This window comes from Thalassophryne amazonica, chromosome 7 (genome assembly GCF_902500255.1).
Source record: "Thalassophryne amazonica chromosome 7, fThaAma1.1, whole genome shotgun sequence".
NCBI classification, from domain to species: domain Eukaryota; kingdom Metazoa; phylum Chordata; class Actinopteri; order Batrachoidiformes; family Batrachoididae; genus Thalassophryne; species Thalassophryne amazonica.
This window is the reverse complement of record NC_047109.1, coordinates 17,239,580-17,255,871: the sequence shown is the minus strand read 5'-3', so window position 1 is coordinate 17,255,871 and position 16,292 is coordinate 17,239,580. Positions and strand designations below refer to the sequence as shown.

Genomic DNA, 16,292 nt, shown 5'->3' with positions numbered 1-16,292 from the left:
CGTTAGTTTTTTCCACAGTGTTCCATGAATGTGTTGTTGTGTGAGTGTTTTTCACAGTGTTCCCTGGACACAGCAGCCTGTCAAAGAAACCGTGTTGTTGTGTTTCTTTTTCCCACAGTGTTCCCTGAAGACAGCATCCTGTAAGCAATACCGTGTTGTGTTAGTTTTTTCCACAGAGTTCCCTGAACTCAGCAGCCTGTCAGAGGAACCATGTTGTGGTGTTAGTTTTTTTTCCACAGAGTTCCCTGAATGCAGCAGCCTGTCAGCAGTACCATGTTGTTGTATTAGTTATTTCCAGTGTTACAAGAACTCAGCAGCCTCTCAGCGGTACCGTGTTGTTAGTTTTTTCCACAGGGTTCCCTGAACGCAGCAGCCTGTCAGAGGAACCATGTTGTTGTAGTCGATCTGAGTTTCCAGCTTGTGTTTGTGTCCGCAGACAGTTTCCTTCTGTGTGGAATAAAACTGAGTGTAACATTATCGCTGAAGGGCAACAAGAGGATCTGTCGGGTATGTTATGTAGTTTCTGTTCTTCAAAGATCTGTTTTGTCACTCCGTGACCATGATAAAATATCTCAGCGACTTTTTCCCATTCATGCTAACAGGTGCTAATATTAGCGTGTCGCGGGTTAAAGTGCTTGGTTTGAAAAATTAAAACCAGCTGGATCAAAACCTATGTGTGACGCGCGCCATGAAGGTAATGAAAGTGGAGTTTATCTTTGGTCGAAGTGGCTGTGAGCAGGGTTTTGTCAGCCTCTGCTAACTTATGTTAGCTGCTAATCCTGACCACAAAGTTGGGAGGTGTCTTTAGAAGTCGTATTATGGGAATGAAATGTCGTTTATTTCGCTTAATGAAGACATACAGTCGTCTTTGTTTCATCGCGTGCGTCTGGTTTTCTGAACAGATGACTTTCGTCTCAGTGACCAGAAAAATAGGCACACCCGCACGTCAGGGCGCGTGCCAGGGGCGGAGCCAGAGGGGGCTGATGCGGGGCTCAGAACCTCCATCGAAATTAAAATTCTGTCAAAATATGTGGCATTGTTTCACTTAAGTCAGCAACTGATCATTTTTCCTGTTCTGTCTGTTGATTCTTTGATTAGTGCTTTTGTTAATAGTAAGTGAGTCCCTTCAGCTGCTCCCTTGTTTTCAGTCACGTTGCCATAGCAGATCCAAGGTAAATCTGCTTGTTGATTTGGCACAAGTTTTACACCCGATGCCCTTGCTGGCACAACTACACATTACATGGAGAAATGTGGCAGGGGTGGGGTTTGAACCAGGAACCTTCCACTCTGAAACCAAGCGCACTAACCACTTAGTCACCGCCCCTACGATGATAACATGTTTACCTGGGGGTATTCCAAACAAATATTTTCTTTTCTTTTTAAGTCTATCCGCGTCAGGAATCGCATGTGCGCATGCTTGAGGTTTAAGTTGCCTTCGACCTGACGTGATGCGTGTACACGGGGCGTGCACGCTAACGTGTAACATGTCTTGTAAATCACTTCAGAGGTGTTATCTGGTTTCAAAAACAGTATTTAAATTTAGAAGTGTTGATTTCTCACTACCTTACAAAATATATGAGAAACATATTAGATTGATACAGAAATAAGGGGAGTTGATCTAGTGGTGTAGTTGTTAAAGCGTTGGACTTGAGACCAGAGGATCCTCTGTTCAAATCCCAGCCTGACCGGAAAAATCACTAAGGGCCTTTGGGCAAGGTCCTTAATCCACTAGTTGCTCCTGGTGTGTAGTGGGTGCCTCGCATGGCAGCAGCCTGACATCAGGCTGATTATGTGGCATTATTTGTAAAGTGCTTTGAGTGTCTGATGCAGATGAAAAGTGCTATATAACTGCAGTTTATTTACCATTTAAATAAACTGTTTTGAAGCATTTTCGGCAAATCTTGGATTATTTCATGCTGGCGTCCTGTCCAGGGTGTGCCCCGCCTCACGCTCTGTGACTGATGGGATAGGCTCCAGCCCCCTGTTACCCTCATTTGGACTAAGCTGTTGAAGATGAGTGACAATAACTAACTAACTAAATAAATAAATAAATATATGTCTGTGTATTATGAAGACTAATATACGAGGTCTGTCCATAAAGTATCATACCTTTTTATTTTTTTTTTAAACTATATGGATTTGATTCATATGTTTTCACGTCAGACATGCTTGAACCCTTGTGCGCATGCGTGAGTTTTTCCACGCCTGTTGGTGACGTCATTCGCCTGTGAGCACGCCTTGTGGAAGGAGTGGTCCCGCTCTGTCGTCGGATTTTCATTGTCTGGAAATGGCGGAATGATTTGGTGTTTTTTTCCATCAGAATTTTTTCAGAAGCTGTTAGAGACTGGCACCTGGAAACCATTCGAAAAATTTATCTGGCTTTCGGTGAAAATTTTACGGGCTTCACAGAGAATAAGGTCTATTAGTACAGCTTTAAGGACCCCTTTAAGGACGCTCAGCGCGCCACGCTCCGAACTGCGACGACGCGGCACAAGCCACCGGACCATTTCTAAGCTGATGGCTCTGAGGATACGAGACCGTCGTGTGCTCTTTCTCTGGTTATCACAAGAGGTTCAAGGTTGGCTGATGTAATTGCACGTGATTCAAATCCATATAGTTTTTGAAAAAAATAAAAAGGACCGTTACTTTATTGACAGACCTCGTATTTTTAACAGCTAAAGCACATACATAATGTGTTTGCTAATGGACTGGTTCTCTACTTGGATGGTTGCCATCCAGGACCAAAGGTGGTTCCGTGGTGTGGTGGACGCAGTGATGCATGGCACCAGTGCACACTCCGGGACCTGAATGTGTTTGTGGTGAGCCTTGCTGAAGTTTATTATTTAAAGTTAAATAGAATACAAGTGGATGTGGACTCTATGTCAGCACATACTCCATGTTGAATTACTCGGATTTGGATTGGGGACAAAAGAAGTTGATTGGAAAATCCTAACTATGTTAAACAGATTAAAGCTTTTTGTATTGAAATTTTGACTTTTCTAACAGTAATTTTTCTTTGAAATGTATTGTAGTTGTAGGCTAATTGTATGGATATAATTGGTTTGTTTTATCATCTGTTACAGTTTCTCATCCTGTCATAATAATGGAAGTGAATGCTGGCTGGTGATGAAACTTGTACTTTCTTGAAAAGGGAAGTTGACTCTTCCTTGTCTTGTTTCAGGTTGACGGTTAACATTTCTCTAATCTAGAGTATTTCCATTTACTTGTTATATTCTTGATATGAAAAGGTTTCTGTTGTTGTTGTTGAACAACTAATTTTGATATTTCAAAGTCACTGGCCATTTTCTGTTGATGCACTTTTGGAACAGATAAGATCTGAAGTAACTAGGGCTGAAATGATTAGTTGAGTAACTCAAATAATTCGATTACAAATGTTCGAGGCAAATTTTGTGCGTCGAAGCGCCATTTAACTTTGTAGTACATATGTTAGGCCTGTGGGTGGCGCTGTAACATCCCCAGAAAAAACAAGACTAGAGCATGCGCATAAGCCGTGTAAGAGCTAATCAATGTAGCGCCAAAAGCTACAGCTTTTCAACGCGACACAGAGAGTAAATAAAGCCTTTTAAGAGAATGATGGTCCACACTGATCATCTCAAATAGACTGCACATTTAAAGCGAAGCAGTGTGTTTGTCTATTTTTAAAAATACACAGTCCTCACACCGGGCGAGTCACAGCTCCGTCCCCGGCCACACTGACGGACAGTCTGTGAAAGAAGATCCTCTCAGCAGAAGTTTGCTCTTTCTTCTGTGTTTTGCTCAGACTTGCACCGAGTGTTAGCTTTTTAATTTTTTTTTTTTTTTTTGAGCAACACACAATGCTTCAGAAACACGGTAACTTAAATAAAATAATAATACAAAAAACAAAACAGTGACTGCGAAGCTTGCATGTTCAATCTCCAGCTAAAATGCATCTGCTGAATCGCAGAGAAAGAGGGATAAAAAAAAAATCACGCAGGGATCCAGTCCACCAACCTTTAAAAAAAAAAAAACCTTACAAATGGTTAAATTTTACAAGTGGGGGGGGACAAAAAACAGAAAGCCACATCCCATCGCCATTTCAGCAAAGTGTCAAGACTTTGGTCCGACCATGGTCAGGTGAAAAAGACTATTTGTGCCTTATTCAGCTGATGATTGGGCGAATAGACATTTTGACTCGGTTGTGTGTCCCCAACCGCTGGGCAAATAGACTCGACTCTCTGTGTGCACTTTAAGTCAAGTTTTCATCAACGGGGTGCAGAGCGGATTCATCAGTCTGGCTTTTGTGGAAAAGCTGCACTCCAGAGCCCAGTTTTTCACAGGCTGTGCTCACGTTCACGTGCAGCCTTACTGACTGAGGATTACACCGACCGCCTCCGCTTACGGCCCGGTGTCAGGGGAGGACTGAGCTCCTGACACCAGGAAAGATCTAAAACTTGTAAAGACTTTAAAAAATAATTACCCAGGAAAACAGAGATTCACTAAATTTGACAATCTGCGTGATGGTGCAGTGACATTGTGCCATTGCTTAGGGACAGCCCTGGACTGTTTTTGTCGTTTAAAAACACAAAAGTACTTTTTATCAGATTACTCAATTAATCACCAGAATAATCGATAGAATACTTGATTAATAAAATAATTGATAGCTGCAGCCCTAGAAGTAACATCAGTCTTTTCAAATTGTTTTGGGAGTTAATCAGAATGTCAGTTGAAGCTTGTAACTGGAGGAGCCTCAGAGCTGTTTACACACTGAAGGTGTTTGCACACTCACTGTGAAATTACACAGCAAGAACATGTTAAATGAAATATGTGTGACCGAAATGCAAAATGCTTTTAATCAGCTTTATAATTAGTTATCAGTAGTGGTAAAGTTGTTAGTGAGCTGGATATGGTTGTTTTTGACGTGTAATTGTGATGCAGAATACCATTTAGGGTAAGATTTTGGAACAGAATGTGCAGGTCTTTGTGGGATATGAAACCTGTGAGCTTTTTGCTGATGAGCCTGTTTTCCACAGCAGTGATAACCCTCCATGTACTGCTGAATATTAAGTCTGAATATTTACGGCAAGCCCAGGGCTCCTGCTTGGCTCTTTTTTTTGTTTTTTAATATTAAACTGAGATTTTTCTCCAAGCTGAGAACAACCCCCCAAGACAACCTCACCTTCAAGCGCTTTTAAATTGAAAATTTTTCAGGCAACCAATTTGACTGAGCAAAGCTTGTCACCCTCACAGAAGGAGGGGTTTGTTTTTGCCTCCTCTGTTTGCAGTCAGCTGATTTTGGACACACAGTCGACCACAGTAGAAACTAAAAACCTTATCTGTGAAAGCAAGTTGCACAGACACTATGTTCCTGCTGACAGTGAAAGCTTTTATCACCATGTAGCACCTACTGCAGGAAGAATACTAACCATGTCAAAAGGCATCACAAATTTCAGTAAATCAAAATGAATTATTTTGATGCATTACAGGTTCTGTGAGGTGTTGACGTTGATGATGTTGATAGTTTTTATTCGGCACACAAAATATTCAAATAGAAAAAAATGAACAATTCCACAAACAAACACAGACAAAACTAGTGAGTCCGAAAGGGTGTGGGCTGAAGCAAAGCTTATTAGCGCCCACCCCTGCTAGTACAAGTCCAACAATTCTAATCAGTCATATTTACATAAATACAAATTCACTGCTACATGTCGACACACAGACATACACATCAATATACTATTCACTTATATTTATATAGTACCAGATCACAAGAAAGTCACTTTACGCCAGTAAGGACTAACCTTACCAACCCCCAGAGCAAGCACTAGGCAACTGTGGTGAGGAAAAACTCCCTATAAGGAAGAAACCTCAAGCAGACCAGGCTCTTGGGGGTGACCCTCTTCTTGGGCTGTGCCATATATACCTATATACATATGTATATACTTTACAAACATAAATATATACATACATATACACAGTCACTTATATACATATACATCTACCCATATCTGTATATCTACATACGCATATACATACCCACACATTCAAATACACAATAAGTCCCACTTATAAATTGAACATTCCATATAAATCAAGTTATATTTGCTTCTTTATGATACTTAGACATAATGTTCTTTTTGAGTAGTTTCTTAAATCTTACTAAGGTACTACTCATTCTAACCTCTGTTGAACATTTGTTCCATTTCCTCACCCCAACCACAGACACACAAAAACCCTTTACATTTGTTCTTACTGGTGGTTTCATAAAAATTGCACAACCTCTTAAACTATATCTGGATTCCCTCAATCGGAACAGACTCTGGACATGTCTCGGTAAGGCTTGGTTTTCCGCTCGAAATAAAGTTTGAATTGTAATGTAATCGACCAAATCTATGAATTTTAATAAATTTAAAGACGCAAATAGAGAATGAGTTGGTTCACGATATTGTTTATTGCAGATGATTCGTATGGCTCGTTTTTGCAAAAGGAATATTGGATTGGTATTTGATTTGTAAGTGTTTCCCTATGACTCAACACAATATGTCATATATGGTACCATCAGAGAATGATATAAAGTAAGTAACCCTTCTTGCGGCAGTAGGTCTTTGGCTTTATACAAAATGGCTATAGTTTTTGACAATTTTGATTTCACATAATTTATATGTGGTTTCCAGCTAAGTTTATTATCAATTATAACACCTAAAAATTTATTCTCTGTTACTAACTCAATTTCCTTATTGTTTATAGTTAAATTTTTACATTTGGGTGCCTGTTTATTTCCAAATATAATACATTTAGTTTTCCCAAGCTTGAGTGACAACTTATTAGCGTCAAACCAAACCTTAAATTTTTCCAGTTCTTTCTCCACTATGTCCAGAAGCTGTTAAATGTTTTCACCGCTACAGAACACAGTTGTATCATCCGCAAAAAGGACACATCTCAGTGAACTCGACACCCAACTTATATCATTTATATAGATTATAAACAACAAAGGACCCAGCACTGAGCCCTACGGCACCCCACATGTGACATCCCTGAGTTCAGAATTTGTATTATTGAATTGAACATACTGAAATCTGCCTTGTAAATAACTAGCTATCCATTCATATGCCAGACCTCTGATTCCATATTTCTGCAGTTTAATTAATAGTATTCCATGGTTAATTGTGTCAAACACTTTCTGTAAATAAAAAAAAACACCTATTGTGTATTGTTTATTGTCAATTGCAGTTGCTATACTTTCCACAAAGTCCATCAAAGCATGTGATGTAGTTCGAGACCTTCTGAATCCATATTGTTCTTCAGAAATGATGTTATGCTTCAGTAAATAATCATTTAATCTTTTAGCAAATATTTTTTCCAAAATTTTGGAAAATTGTGGCAGGAGTGATATAGGTCTATAATTAGAAAATGTGTTTGTCACCAGTTTTAAACAGAGGAATTACTTTGGCTATTTTCATTTGAGAAGGAAATTTACCAGTACTTAGTGACATATTGCAAATATAATTGAACGGTTTTACTATACAATCAATAACTTTTTTTAATAAAGCCATATCCAAATTATTAAAATCAGTCGATTTCTTACTTTTTGAACCATGAACCAGATCAAGTATTTCCCTTTCATGAGTACCACCAATGAACATTGAAACAGATTTGTTAAACGTTGAATTATTTACCCAGAAGTTATTAGTTGATGAATCAATTTTACTGGCAAGATTTTTACCCACATTAACGACGTATTCATTAAAGTGTTCAGCAATAGACTCGTCGTTATCAATCGTGATGTAGTTGTTACTCTGAAAAAATGAAGGATAATCTCTAGTTACTCTATTCTTTTTTACTATTTCATTTAATATGTTCCATGTGTTTTTGATGTTATTTCTATTTTTGACAAGTAACTCATAATATATTTTTTTACTGAGTCTCATGATATTGATTAACTTATTCTTATATGTTTTATACTTACTTTCAGCTTCCTTAGTTCGTAGTTTTATGAATTGTTTATATAGTAAGTTTTTCTTTTTACATGCCCTCTGAAGCCCCTTAGTTATCCATGGTTTGTTGCTATATTGATTTCTATATATTTTGTCAACAAATGGACAGTGTTTATTATACAAACTGGAAAAAATGGAAATGAAAGCATCATATGACCTGTCAACATCATCAACAAAAACATCTGACCAATTCTGACTTGATAAATCCTCCCTTAAATTATCAATTGTTTCAGGTGTTACTTTTCTACTCATGAATTTGATATTGCTTCGATACTTACAACAACCCTCCAATGCAAAGACTGAGAAAACTGGCAAGTGATCACTGATATCACTGACCAGTAGTCCCCCACTAAGATTACCGGATATAGCGTTAGTTAAAATATTGTCAATGAGAGTTGTTGTATCCATAGTTATTCTGCTAGGATGAATGATGGTTGGAAACAGTCCTAAACAGTACAAGGTGTTTATAAATGAGGTAATTTGTGGATGATTGTGAGGGTTTAAAAAATCTATATTGAAATCTCCACAGACAAATAAATGCTTATTTCTGTTGATTTTGTTGTACATTCCTAAGATAATGTCTTCAAAGGTGTCAATATTTGTCCCAGGAGCTCTGTAAATACAACTAACAACTATGTTTTTGGAGTTTATAGATGTAATTTCTATGGTAACACATTCCATGATTTTGTCCACTGTAAATGACATGTTGTTAATGAGTTTACAGTTATAATCTGACCTTACAAACAATGCAACGCCTCCGCCCCTTCTCGTCTGCCTATTAACCAGGAACAATTCATAACCATCAAGATATACCAGATCTTTATTATCCTCATTTAACCATGTTTCTGAAATTGCAATAACTGAAAAATGTTATTTGGATGTTTTCAAACAATCATTAATAGTGGACAGATTACGAGAAAGACTTCTGCTGTTGAACTGTATAATTGAAAAATCTTCATCATTGATTTTATAATTTTTGAATTGTTCTTCTGTAAAATATTTGCACTGTCTCACAATATTCTCACTGAAAAAGGTATCAGGATCATTTTCAGATTTGAAGGGGTGGTTAGCAGAGTTATTATAATTAAATGTATCTAGACAGAGCTCCTGGGCAGAAATAAACGGATCATTATCCTTAGTCATTATGTCTCTCTCGTCTCCGGGTGTAGATGATGTGGATGAGTGGGTTGCTCCAGTCTGCATCATGGTGCTGTGATGTGTTTGAGTCCTCATACCTATTGTTCATATTTGTCCAGCTCCTCGATGTTCCTTATTGCCATGACTTTTGCTTGTTCTGGTGATCCGTTCAGTTTGATGAATATTTTACAGTTTGAAGTCCATGTGTGCTGGATTTTTCCCTGTTTCTTTAAGAAGCGTGCTTTCCTGGCGATGTCGGCATTCCGTTTGGTGAGATGTTCATTGATGAATACTTTTGTCCCTGTCAGTTTTCTTCCTTGTTTTAACAGTGCTGTTTTGTGTTTTCTGTTGATGAATCTCATGATGACGGTTCGTTTATCACAGTCATTTCTCTGGGGCAGAGGGTGGCACGCTTCAATGTTATTTAAATCCATTTCTATACCTTTAGATAGGAGGAAATCAACAACCTGTTTTTCCACAGAGCTGACCTCCTGTTCACTGGGATCCCCTCCGCTCTCATCTGTTACCACCCGTGCGTAGGACCGTGGTTTGATGTGAAGACCTGTGATGATGACGTCGTTAATTCTGGTGTACTGCTCCAATTCAGCCACTCTATTTTCCAGCTGCACCAGATGCCGGTCTTTCTTGGCGTTCTGGAGCCGTAATGCCTTCACCTCCTCCACCAGATCCATGATTGATTTCTGTTGCTGCTTCACAACAGAAATCTCCTCTGATAGAAAGTCCAGAGATTTTTTAATATCGTCACCTTCCTCCGCTGTCAGAACCTTCTTAGGCCCCATGGTCGGCTTATGAGCAGCTTGACGATCGCCGATGTTAACAGCCTGCGTTGTTGGTCACCGGGATGGATCTGCACTGCGCTGGTGCCGCGTGGCCTCTGTGTTTCCGCGCTGATGGATCCGCGGTGGCTGCACGAGGCCTCGGGGAAGCGGCACTCGTGACACGCGGCTTTAATGACGCAGCGCACGGCCTCAGTGAATTCACCACGTTGGGCGGGCCTCGGACGTTGTTGCTGTCCAGTCGCGGGGCTAAGTTGCCGGTTGAGGTGGTATTCCCACTGTCCGGGTTGGCAAACACCGGCGTGGCAGATGGCAACTACAAACACCACCTCTGAAAACTTTTCGCAGCTCGCTCTGATGACACGCAGCTCTCTAGTGACGACACGCAGCTCTCTGACGACACGCAGCTCGATGTGTAACAAGCTTCTTACATGTTTTGTTTTGTCTCAGAATGGCTTTGTACATCAACACGACAAAAAGTTGTGCTGTTACAAAGTAAGTCGCAGTCTATGTGGCAATCATGAAAAACAACAACTATGGATGTCCAAGCAAGTGGCTGGTGTGTAGGGCTGCAGCAAATGATTATTTGGATCATCGATGAATCTGGGGGTTTCGATACGATTAATCGGATTAGTGGGGAATTTTTTTTAAAATGTGCCAGGGAAACAATTTTTCTCTCCTTCCATCACTTTATTTAACAACAGAACATTATTTGAAAACTTAAAATACTTGAAAATCAACAAATCGTCAAATGTCCCCTGGCTGTTGAAATATAAAGTAATAAAGAATAAAACTGTTTATAATAAAGAACAAAAATAATTATTTCAAATGACATTGCTTTATCAAAGTGCTGAGTTGCCATAAAACAATATTGAAAAATCTAAATGTTATAAAACATATGGTGAAAAAAGAGGTATTTTTGTTGCTGCAAATGAGCAATTAGCATAACCAGTTAACCATAAAACCTAAATCAAAAACTGTAGCCTGACTCATTATATGTATAACATTCTCTGTATAACTTGTAAACTATGTGGTCATTTCACAATGACACATGTGACTCATGTCTTTCTCTAAAACTGTATTGTAGCGTTATTAGTTGTTATTACTATTATTATTGTTGCTATTATTATTAATATATAAATAAAAATAAATTAAAAACTGTTATAATTTGTAATACATTTGACTCTTTTACGACAACAAACGCTGAGTCATTAATTATTATACAGAAAACAAATGTACAAACATGCTGAAATGCCAGCAGCTTAATGCTAACTTTAACATTGAAAACGCCATAGACATGCTAACACATTTGCATTAGCATAAAATACATCTATCAACTGTTTCAGAAGACCATAACAGGTCAGTTTAACATAAAAAAAGGTAAATATTACTCACAGACATGCTCTTTAGTGTTTTGGTGGGGAAAAATTTAAGATAAAGCGAAATAAAACAAATGAAACCAACGAAGCAGCAGCTCGAAGCACTCCTTCATTGGTTCAAGATTCAAAGCAAAGCTCGGTTGATTATATGGAGGAAACAAAACATTTGCGGTAAAACAGTTATTTAGCAACTAATCGATGACTAAATTAGTTGACAACTATTTTAATCGATTTTAATTGATCAACTCGATTAGTTGTTTCAGTAGAGCAAGTGACCTTTTTTACTGTTTGTGTTTTGCGATGGTGAATCTGATTAAAACTAATCCACTAAGTTGGCGTGATGTCATTGTTTTATAATTGCCATGGCATGGACATTCGGAACCGAGCTGAAAGCACAGCAGGAGTGAATCCAGCAGAGTGAGAAACAGAGAGAGAGGTTTTTATCAGTCGGACCTGCAGCCCGGAGGACCGACGCCCAGCCGGTAACAGACGGAGGCAGCAGCAGAGAACGAGCCACTTGGAAGAAAAGTACTTAATCAGTGAAGTTCCACAATGTTCCACACCTGAAGGATATATTTTTTCTTTCCTTTTTTACATGAGGGGGTGTAACTTCAGCTTGTCGGTGAGCCCACGTGTCACCGGTAACACAGCGTGCATTTGAAGGAACAAGTCATATCTCCCATAACGGAGGACATTATTTTTAACTTCAGTTGATGAACTGACGAAGTGGCAGATATTAATGATCCAGTCTGGGTCTGAGAGTTGGCTGCCCCTCAGAAAAGCCACATTAATGAGGAACGAATAAAAACCCCAGTGGGACACGACGGGCAAGCCTCATTTCTTGATCGCACCAAGAGTCCTGGTTATTGACTTTAATCCACAAAAAGGTGAGTCATGATTGATATCTTTAAATGGCTTTGACAAAGTTTAACTTGCGGTACGCTACATTTGTTTTATGAGTGAGAGCATTTTGCTGATTAAATGTGAATAAGCCAGTTTCGAGTTTCTCAGTGCACATGCAACATTTGACTTGCTCTTTTAAAGAGCACCTCCAGACCCCCCAGAGTCAAGACTACACCCCTGCTACCCACCACCCTTTTATGTACCTTTATGTTCAGGTTTTGCATTTTTATGCTTTTTCTCTCTCTCCTTAGAGGCTATAAAGGAATAGATTTGTATACTGTATTTATTGAGGAAAGAAGAGTGTGTGGCCCCACTACGCCACATTTTAGGGAATTGCTGGCATTGATTTTTGCCAGGAAAAAAATTTCAGTCAGATGAAAATTTATTGCTTTAACCCATGTATTAAACAGTATGCAGTTTGTATTAACTTAAGTTTGTAAAGCTTTTCATTTTTTTTTTTTGTTGTTTTTTAATGTGCCACCTCCACATTTTCAGTACCCCCATCTGGCCCCCCACAGAATATTTCTGTTTCCTCCAAGATGTTTATTATCACTGGGGGCAGGCTGTTCACACCCTCAAACCATTATATTGAAATAAAGTAACACTTCACTGGAGCACATTTATTAACTTCTTTTTACACACAATGGCTCTTGGACCAGTGCCTAAAGTCCTGGTCAGACCGAATAATAAAGCCATGAATAATCAGCCATGTATGGATTTGTCAGAAACTTCAGTGACTATTTGAATAATGAGCCACATTTATGATTTTCTTCTGAAGGAATTGCAGGAAACAGATGTTAAAAATGGCTACAAGGGCTTTGACAGAGTGGAACCTGCTCTGTTGCAGGTATCCTGTCCTGTTCTCGTAGCCGCCACATACTCGGATAATGGGCTTCTAACAGCCTCGTACTCACCACTAACATGCCTCTAACATCCTCGTTTGTCCTCGTAGTACCTTGGAGACAAATCGCCCTATGCTATTTTTGCTAAATTTTGAACTTCATGAAATTAGCGCCACACTCAGAGATGAGCCTCGTTAGCCAAATAATCTGCCTCTAAGGGTCACTATTCTCTCACGTTTCTTGAATAACTAGACTCGCACAAAAAAAAAAAATTGTGCTACGTGGCTCATTATTCATTGTTCATTATTCGGTCTGACCAGGGCTTAAGGTATAATTGTGCACACCTGCATGTTACATGCGTGGACCTGGCCTGCTGAATCAATGGCAGTAATAATTTTGTGGCAGCCGCTTGCAGACATACTCACAATACCATAGTATTTAATTTTATGATGCAAGAATCCATTGTTAAAGTCCAGAATCAACAGTTAAGATTCATTTGCTGGTGGACATGAGGTAGAATTGCAATACTACTTCCATTCAACAGAATGTAATATATATCTAATCTGTGTATTATGTGCGTAACGTATGTTTCATACAGCCACAAGAAAAAAAAAATAGTAGTGGACTCAATATTAATTAATTAATCCAAAACCCAGACAGAGCTTTAATTCATTTGAAGGCTTGTCTCTTAGTCTTGTCCATCCAAATTGGAAGTCCCAAAAACCAGTTTTATTTGTTATTATCTATCGTCCACCTGGTCGTTACTGTGAGTTTCTCTGTGAATTTTCAGACCTTTTGTCTGACTTAGTGCTTAGCTCAGATAAGATAATTATAGTGGGCGATTTTAACATCCACACAGATGCTGAGAATGACAGCCTCAACACTGCATTTAATCTATTATTAGACTCTATTGGCTTTGCTCAAAAAGTAAATGAGTCCACCCACCACTTTAATCATATCTTAGATCTTGTTCTGACTTATGGTATGGAAATAGAAGACTTAACAGTATTCCCTGAAAACTCCCTTCTGTCTGATCATTTCTTAATAACATTTACATTTACTCTGATGGACTACCCAGCAGTGGGGAATAAGTTTCATTACACTAGAAGTCTTTCAGAAAGCGCTGTAACTAGGTTTAAGGATATGATTCCTTCTTTATGTTCTCTAATGCCATATACCAACACAGTGCAGAGTAGCTACCTAAACTCTGTAAGGGAGATAGAGTATCTCGTCAATAGTTTTACATCCTCATTGAAGACAACTTTGGATGCTGTAGCTCCTCTGAAAAAGAGAGCTTTAAATCAGAAGTGTCTGACTCCGTGGTATAACTCACAAACTCATAGCTTAAAGCAGATAACCCGTAAGTTGGAGAGGAAATGGCGTCTCACTAATTTAGAAGATCTTCACTTAGCCTGGAAAAAGAGTCTGTTGCTCTATAAAAAAGCCCTCCGTAAAGCTAGGACATCTTTCTACTCATCACTAATTGAAGAAAATAAGAACAACCCCAGGTTTCTTTTCAGCACTGTAGCCAGGCTGACAAAGAGTCAGAGCTCTATTGAGCTGAGTATTCCATTAACTTTAACTAGTAATGACTTCATGACTTTCTTTGCTAACAAAATTTTAACTATTAGAGAAAAAATTACTCATAACCATCCCAAAGACGTATCGATATCTTTGGCTGCTTTCAGTGATGCCGGTATTTGGTTAGACTCTTTCTCTCCGATTGTTCTGTCTGAGTTATTCTCATTAGTTACTTCATCCAAACCATCAACATGTTTATTAGACCCCATTCCTACCAGGCTGCTCAAGGAAGCCCTACCATTATTTAATGCTTCGATCTTAAATATGATCAATCTATCTTTGTTAGTTGGCTATGTACCACAGGCTTTTAAGGTGGCAGTAATTAAACCATTACTTAAAAAGCCATCACTTGACCCAGCTATCTTAGCTAATTATAGGCCAATCTCCAACCTTCCTTTTCTCTCAAAAATTCTTGAAAGGGTAGTTGTAAAACAGCTAACTGATCATCTGCAGAGGAATGGTCTATTTGAAGAGTTTCAGTCAGGTTTTAGAATTCATCATAGTACAGAAACAGCATTAGTGAAGGTTACAAATGATCTTCTTATGGCCTCGGACAGTGGACTCATCTCTGTGCTTGTTCTGTTAGACCTCAGTGCTGCTTTTGATACTGTTGACCATAAAATTTTATTACAGAGATTAGAGCATGCCATAGGTATTAAAGGCACTGCGCTGCGGTGGTTTGAATCATATTTGTCTAATAGATTACAATTTGTTCATGTAAATGGGGAATCTTCTTCACAGACTAAAGTTAATTATGGAGTTCCACAAGGTTCTGTGCTAGGACCAATTTTATTTACTTTATACATGCTTCCCTTAGGCAGTATTATTAGACGGTATTGCTTAAATTTTCATTGTTACGCAGATGATACCCAGCTTTATCTATCCATGAAGCCAGAGGACACACACCAATTAGCTAAACTGCAGGATTGTCTTACAGACATAAAGACATGGATGACCTCTAATTTCCTGCTTTTAAACTCAGATAAAACTGAAGTTATTGTACTTGGCCCCACAAATCTTAGAAACATGGTGTCTAACCAGATCCTTACTCTGGATGGCATTACCCTGACCTCTAGTAATACTGTGAGAAATCTTGGAGTCATTTTTGATCAGGATATGTCATTCAAAGCGCATATTAAACAAATATGTAGGACTGCTTTTTTGCATTTACGCAATATCTCTAAAATTAGAAAGGTCTTGTCTCAGAGTGATGCTGAAAAACTAATTCATGCATTTATTTCCTCTAGGCTGGACTATTGTAATTCATTATTATCAGGTTGTCCTAAAAGTTCCCTAAAAAGCCTTCAGTTAATTCAAAATGCTGCAGCTAGAGTACTGACGGGGACTAGAAGGAGAGAGCATATCTCACCCATATTGGCCTCTCTTCATTGGCTTCCTGTTAATTCTAGAATAGAATTTAAAATTCTTCTTCTTACTTATAAGGTTTTGAATAATCAGGTCCCATCTTATCTTAGGGACCTCGTAGTACCATATCACCCCAATAGAGCGCTTCGCTCTCAGACTGCGGGCTTACTTGTAGTTCCTAGGGTTTGTAGGAGTAGAATGGGAGGCAGAGCCTTCAGCTTTCAGGCTCCTCTCCTGTGGAACCAGCTCCCAATTCAGATCAGGGAGACAGACACCCTCTCTACTTTTAAGATTAGGCTTAAAACTTTCCTTTTT

The 16,292-nt window shown here is 38.8% G+C and overlaps 1 protein-coding gene across 1 annotated transcript in view; it reads left to right on the top strand.

Annotated features, from left to right (window-relative positions):
* The first annotated feature begins 324 nt into the window (after positions 1-324).
* Positions 325-16,292, top strand: part of plekhf2 (pleckstrin homology domain containing, family F (with FYVE domain) member 2) — a 66,235-nt gene continuing 50,267 nt past the window's right edge. Inside the window, exon 1 of the mRNA XM_034173911.1 lies at positions 325-507. The gene's annotated coding sequence lies outside the window, so the exon portion shown is untranslated. The remainder of the gene's footprint in view (positions 508-16,292) is intronic.